This window comes from Camelus bactrianus, chromosome 1, assembly GCF_048773025.1.
Source record: "Camelus bactrianus isolate YW-2024 breed Bactrian camel chromosome 1, ASM4877302v1, whole genome shotgun sequence".
Classification (NCBI taxonomy): domain Eukaryota; kingdom Metazoa; phylum Chordata; class Mammalia; order Artiodactyla; family Camelidae; genus Camelus; species Camelus bactrianus.
The window spans coordinates 99,110,871-99,118,206 of NC_133539.1; positions in this window are offsets into that span (position 1 = coordinate 99,110,871).

The following is a 7,336-nucleotide window of genomic DNA, read 5'->3' on the forward strand; positions in this document are numbered from 1 at the left end:
TCTGTAACCGGGGGGAGAATAGCTTGCAGGTATTCCAGGCCATAGCTCTCTGAAAGTTCCTCCCACATGGCTTGCTTCGCTTTTACTTTCATTTTGTATTAAACAAAAAGTCATTCGAGGGCCATTTAAGGCTCTGGTTTGTGTTTTCCAATACCAGATAAAAGTTAAACAGATGAACCATTTGGGGGGTAAGGATTGGGAAATCCACGGCTGCTAAAATGCTTTAAAGTTTCAAAATGGTTTTGTTTTTTTAAACCCATTTTCCATGTTCCAGCAGCTGTGGGTTTTCCCAGGGCTCCCCCTGTGGCTCAAAAGGGAGCTGCTTAATGCTTAACAGATGAGCCAATTGAGTTTTTAAATGCAAAATTAAACTTAAAGTGCACAGAGAGCACGGGGGACTCCACAGACAGGAACAGGCTGACGGAGGAGCGCGAGCTGCAAGCCCCGGGCGGCGGCGAGACGCCGCCTCTCCTCCTGCAGCCAGCGGAAAGCGCGAGCAGCACAGGCGCGTGGGTCTTGTAATCAACCCTCAAACAGGCTGTAGTTATCCTCCATGTTGCCAAAAGGTTTTTCATAACTACTTTCTTTAGATTTATTTATAAATGTCTCTTTTTCTTTAAGAACAGGAACAAAAAATAGAAGGAAAGAGACCGATGGACCCTCTGGAATATAAGAACACATATGTTTTGATCTCCATCAGGTTTGTTGTCTCAGTGATGATGAGAATTTAGTTCCCTTAGCACTTTTTTTCCCCTCAGATCCTTAGGTCCTTTACCCCGTGGGTCCCAGACATTGAGCAGATCATGTAGATTCTCAGAATATTCTGCCTAGAGTGTGAGGAGCCCAGACGACTACAGACTTTGGTTGGGACTCAATTTGCCTAGCCACTGGACACACTGTTTCATCATTCATCTAAATATTTGAACATGAGAAGGCATTTGGATTTGGCACTTAAAACTAATCAGAAAAACAGTTTTTGCCAACTTTAATAAAGTCTTTGATTCAGGACAAATCATCCTAATGCCTTAAAGAAAAAAATCTCCATGTTATTTGTGTAAGTCCTTTTACCTAAGATGTTCCCAGCATCAGGACTGAAATTCCACGGGTGAACTTTCTTTTACTGGAGGTTGTAAAACTAACTGTTGAATTCCAAATGGTGGAAATCTTTTTGGGAGTCAATCTCATGATTTCAACACGTTTTTTATAGCACAATGTACACTGGCATTCCAGAATGGGATACAGCCAGTGAGGCTCATCAGACCACATAACCTTCAAGATTTCTGGCCAATACACACCGGAAGCATGAATTCCTTAGCATCTTTGGGACGTCACTTGCTGTCTAGTGCATTGTAATTGCATTTAAGGAATATTTAGCATAACCCGAAAAGTGCTGAGAAATGACAAACACACTGGAAGACTTCTATTGCTCAGACCTTGTCTTCATACTCAGCTTTTAAGCTAGGAAAACAATTAAAATCCTTTAATGTCTCACTTTTGAAGAAATCACTCTAGGACATAGTAACCAAAAATCCTGTTACGCCGGCAAAAACTTCCCAATAGGATACCAAGAAGAGGATGCTAGAAAGCTTCAAGTTCTCACGTGCTATACCACCAAGTCCAGCAATGACGAGTGAAGTCACAAGATTAAATAAGCCTAAAAAAGGACACAGGAATACATACACGTGTGTATCCGTATACACGTGCACACATATTCTAGCACGCGTACACACACATACCTTTCATACATTATCTACAGTTGCTATTCAATTACCAATTACATTCCTTAGATATTTTTACCTCTTTCAAATTCTCAAAGTAAATCTTACTATATTAGATTTTGAGAGCTCTCGTGGCCCACTCCTACTGCTTGTCCCGAAGAACAAAACCAACCAACCAAAACAAACAAAAAACCCAACAAACTCTACAACAGATCATCATTATTTGGTGTCACTCTTCATTCTACACCTGCCAGCTCTTGTTTAGTAGAACAATTATTTTACCTTTGCCATTTAAATTTCAAGTGGTGATTGTGAAAAGGCAACTTTTAAAAAATCCACCGAGGGTGAAGATTCCTCCACTGTCTTTGTGACTGCGTGTTCGGAGACTTGTACCTCTTACGTAATCAAATCCATTTGAGTCATTGACTACAGCCAGCCTTGTCAGTTTGCCTGAAGGAAAAACACTGATGAGGTTGGGCTCCTGTGAAAGCAATCATATGGTTAATTGCTTTAGTGTGAACCTAGCCATTGTGATTAAAGCCTAGGACTTGTGTTTAGGTAGAGCAGAGTTTCCATGCTTCAAGGCACTCCGTGGCAGAGCTAGCATTCTCCAGGCCTCAAGAAAATGTGCTGAGGCATCGGCATATTTCCCTGAGGAGTTACAGTGTTTGGGGGCTCATTCAATCATTAGACTATATTCAAAGAAACTGGGTTAATTTGAATATGTAATCATTGGATCACATATTCATATATTTGTTAGCTCTCTGAAAGGGTGATCATCAGAATGCAGGTTTAAATAAACAAGTATCTATTCAAAACTTGACATATCATGTGCTTGAATTTAAAGTGAATTCTGCTCACCCCTAAAGCGTCTCATACCTGTCAGCTAATACAGGTATTAGCTGTATTCAGCAACTGGCGTCCTTTTCATGAACATAAATTAAAAAGACGATCTGCTTTACTTTTTAATAAATTGCTATGGCTTATCTTTTCAGAATTCCAATTTTAGTAATTTCTTATAGAATTTGATTAGTAATATTTAGGCCATATATATATGTAAAATACATATATATACCTACACACACCATCATATACACATGTACATATGTGTGTGAATACATACATACGTTAAATTCAATGCAGAAAACATATAAAGACTTTTGTTTAATCTTTTTCTCATTTTGTAAAATTACAAAGAATCAAATCATTATTTTGCTCCTTTCCAGTGAAATGTTGGCTTCACAGTTCACTTTTTATAAAGAAATTCTAAATCATTAATCAAGTAGAATACCACTCTTTTTTTTTTTCTTCTAATTATCCAATATACTTTTGAGGCTTTCAGAAGTGGAGGTTTACATCCATTAGGGCACAAAGGGTGATAATAATAATAATAATAATAATAATAATAATAATAATAATAATAATAATAATACAAACCCCCAGCTATCCATGTTTCAGTAATTCAAATCCAACACCATTTTGAGTAGATTTTTAATATACTCATGGGAGTCACACAAGGGTAACTGATGATTTCAAATTACTTGCATCTTATTTATCTTAAAATCTATTCCCTAATCTGTTACTACATTATGGGCAATAATATCATTCTATTAGTTGTAAAAACAATGGAGTTTTACTAATTTAACTGTATTTACTGCTCCTCTATAACCTCATAAAAAGTGATTCCTATGTATATAAGGTATTTTTAGAAACCCGACTTTCTCAGACATAGAGGCAAGGTATTAAGACGTACCATTTTAAGAAATTTTAACAAAAAAGGGGACATATTATGGTATAGTCCTCATCATTTTGCATTGTTCTCCAAACAGTTGCCTTCCTTTTCAGGGTGGATCTCTGCATGTTAATAGAGACTGCATCACGTGCAGAAGCTGGGAGCATGCAAGCCGTGTTTGGCACATAGATTCTTTGTAGGGAAAAATCTTACACAAAGCATGCTGCATCAAGTGCTTTATTTCAGAAATGAAATCTTTTTTTTTTTAGACCAATCTGACTCAATATTTCCTACCCTGTAAACATTGGCTCATAAAAGGGTTAAATATTAAAATCGAATGGGAAGTAATAGGAAAACATTGCCTCTATTCCCCAATGCAAAAATCAAATATGCAAATATGAAAATGAGAGGACTCTGCTCCTTCCCCTTATACAGCTGATTAAATTGTCACTGCTGGAGATTACATGGGGCTTTATTCCCTTTACAGCCATATATTCGATTGGACAGACAGAAAAATATATTGCCCCAGACGAGACCCACCACCTGGGTACACTGTGCTTCTGGTTGCCTGCAGAGGTCTTGTCCAAAACTTTGCAGCTACCCCTTTAAAAAAAGAAAAGTATTAGATGTGATCATTCATGACAGACTGGATGATCTCTAAAGTCCCTTCTTACCTGGAGATTCCAGTGAGACAGAAACTCCTCCTCTTATTACCAGATATCAGCTCGCAGGTTAATTCCCTTGTAACAAAACCTGCACAGACATATCCCCTTTTTATATTGATCTTAAACATCTTTCATTCATTTTGCATGATACATTCATTAAAAAAAAATCAGTCTCTTCTCTTTCTGTGTTTGCACTTTATCTCCTACCTAACTGATACATTTATTTCCTGGCGTATCAGTTTTGACACTGAACCTGTCCCCGCCCCCAGTTGTTCCCTCCAGAAGAAAATATTTGATTTTTGCAAAACTCGGATATAGAAAGAGAAGAATTACCTTTGATTCTCTTGATGTCTCGCCCTGATTTGGAAATGGTTCTCGTGGTCTGTCTGGACGTAGTAGAAGTTCGGACTCAGATGATGTCGCCTGCCTGTGTCACTCTGCACTGCGGGCTGAGCAGGGAGCTGCCTCCAGCTGCAGTCTCGGGCCTCAGTGTTAAGGACGCACAGAACTACTTTGTTAATGAGATCAGCTTCTCTGGTGCATAAAGATGTAGCCACAAGGAGAGGGAGATTTAACAACTAAAAAGGGGGTAGGGGTGATGTTTTTGAATTGGAGCATTAAGGGGAAAAAAAATAACAACAGCAAAAAAAACAGTCAGCAGATACTTCCTTGCAAGGACAAGTGAACAGGAGCAGTTCTATTTGCCTTTAGATCTGTAGTAGAGATACACGTGTTCCTCTGCTGTAGCAGCAAGGTATAGATTCCCGAAAGAATTTTGGGCTGGCTTGGTGTGTGGCTGGAAATATTTTTGTTGCTCTTGTCATTTTACCCATTCAGCAACATGACACTTATGGATGTTTTAAACTGAATAAGATCTCTACTGTATCTTTTGATATAACTGCAATTTGAAAAATGTATCTTCTCTGATTGGGCAAATGAGTAAACAATCAAATTTCTCACCTCTCACATCCAGTTGGGTAAATTTGTAATAAAATCAAGTGATTTCTCGATGCCGCAAACCCAGAATTTCATATGCGTTTTAAAACACAGACATATATCATGCTTAAACAGCATTCTGCTTTAACTTGAGAATTTTTAAAAATCATTGCTTTCTAGCATCGTGTGTGCCCTTTTCTGCTGGTAAGTCTGCTCAATGCAGATCTCTTTTTGCTGTCAAAATTAAAAGCAGAGTTGTGTGTGTTCTGCTTCCTTGAACATGTGTCCACTTCAACCCTTTATTCTCTATTTGCTTTTTTTCCTGTCTTTCCCATGTTTCTTTGTTTTTCTTTTGTTTTCTTCTCCAGACTTCCCAGGGCTTCTGTTTTAGTATATTGTTCTCTTCGCATTGTTCAACTGTTCTTTGGCCAAAGTTCCATATTTAACCTAATTTTCTTGTTTTTGTTTAATCTCCCCATAGTTTTATATTGTTCCTTTTTTCCCCTTTCTCTTCTCTCCCATTGTGCTTATTTATGAAAACACAATTCCAAACATCAGATTATGGACAAATTTCCTCTTGAATGTCCTTACCTTGTAATATTTTGGCTTTTAATGTCTTTATTCCCTCAACCACTATTGGTCAGTATTTTAAATCATCTTTTTGTTGACTGCATTGCCTTTTCTGTTACATCTTTCTGTTTCATTTTCCCCTTGATGTCTTGGTTTTCCAGACTTCTAGTGTCACTAAAATGTGACCACCATCTATTCAACACTTAGGATCAGCCTTGTGTTTAATGCTTCACACACATTCCCTTGAATATTTACTATAACTCTGAAAGGTAGGCATTCTTATCTCCATCAAGGGAAGACAGAGGCCCAATGATTAAGGTACTGCCTTAAGGCCACACAACTGTGACAGCAAGTATTTTTTCTCAAAACTATTAGGCACCAAATCACCATCTCTTTCAACTAAATCATACTGAGACAAAAAAAAAAAATCAAAACTATGTTTTAAAATTCTGTTATGTTTAGGGGAAAATATGCTCACTTGTTAAACTTCACAGATGTATTCTTACCTCATTATTGAAAGAGTAGGAAACTAACAAAATGGCTTCCCTGACGCTAACGCTGTTTGCTGATGCATTCTGACTTAAAATTCTTGCAACCGATTTTTCTCTTTTCTCTGACAAACCCCCATCTCTGCTTCACTTGCTCAACTGCCTTTTACACTCTCCACTCTCTCTAGATTCTTTACCCAAATAGCTAATCCTTTAACCAAAAAGCTGTATTCCAGCAAGGTGGTCACGGGCTGATAGCCTCACAAGAACGAACAGACCCTCTGGAGTGTCTCCGTGACGCCAGGTGGATTCATCAAGATTAAGAAGAATGTAGGACCCCGGAAAACACCTTGATTGTTGCTGCCTTTCTGTCCATCCAGTTTTTCTGTAAAACCTCAGGACCTCAACCCTGAGATGGAGTCACAGTCTCCGAGGCACGAACCTGCTGTGACTCCCCTTTGCCTGGCGAAGCAATAAAGTTGCTCTTTTCTAATTCTCCCAAAACTCTGCCTCCAGGTCTCAAATTGGCCATCGGGGTACAGAGGCCGGTTTTTCGGCAACATTATTTACATGCACTTGTACCTGAAATGACTAAGTAGAAATTTACTTGTTATGTCTTCCTTCTGATAAAACTTACCAACTTGAGTTTTATTTGAGATTAAAAAAGAAGCAGCAGCTCTGAACTCAAGTTACTGTCTTCAACAAAACTTTTAACTAAAACTAGGTCCCAGTTTTCTTTGGACAGACACCAATTTACCAATACATGGCTGTAAATGTAAACAAACTGTGATAGCAAGTTCTTATGAGTAAAATAAACAAGAAAAGGCAAGTCTAGAAGCATGGAAAGACTGCACTGTCGGCACAACCACTGCATTCTATCAGCCATCTCAGTAATGACATCAGTGATCAAATATGTTTTTACAGTTGTCAAAGTAGTGGATCCGACATCTAATCCCAGCCTGCCTGCAGCTGCTTTTCTCCATCTTTCTCTCCTTGTATTATATTTGCCTTTTGAGAGAATAAAAGAATCATATATTTCTTTATGTTCTTCATTCAGATTTAGAAACTCTTGCACTTTTTGCAATGACGATGAGATGTGGTTATTACTCACTAAACAGGTCAGTTTGCAAGTTCCGTAAACCCACCATTTAATCATTACCACCTCCTTCACCTTATTCTTGCAATGATTTTATAAATATGTAAATATATATATACACACTTTTAAGA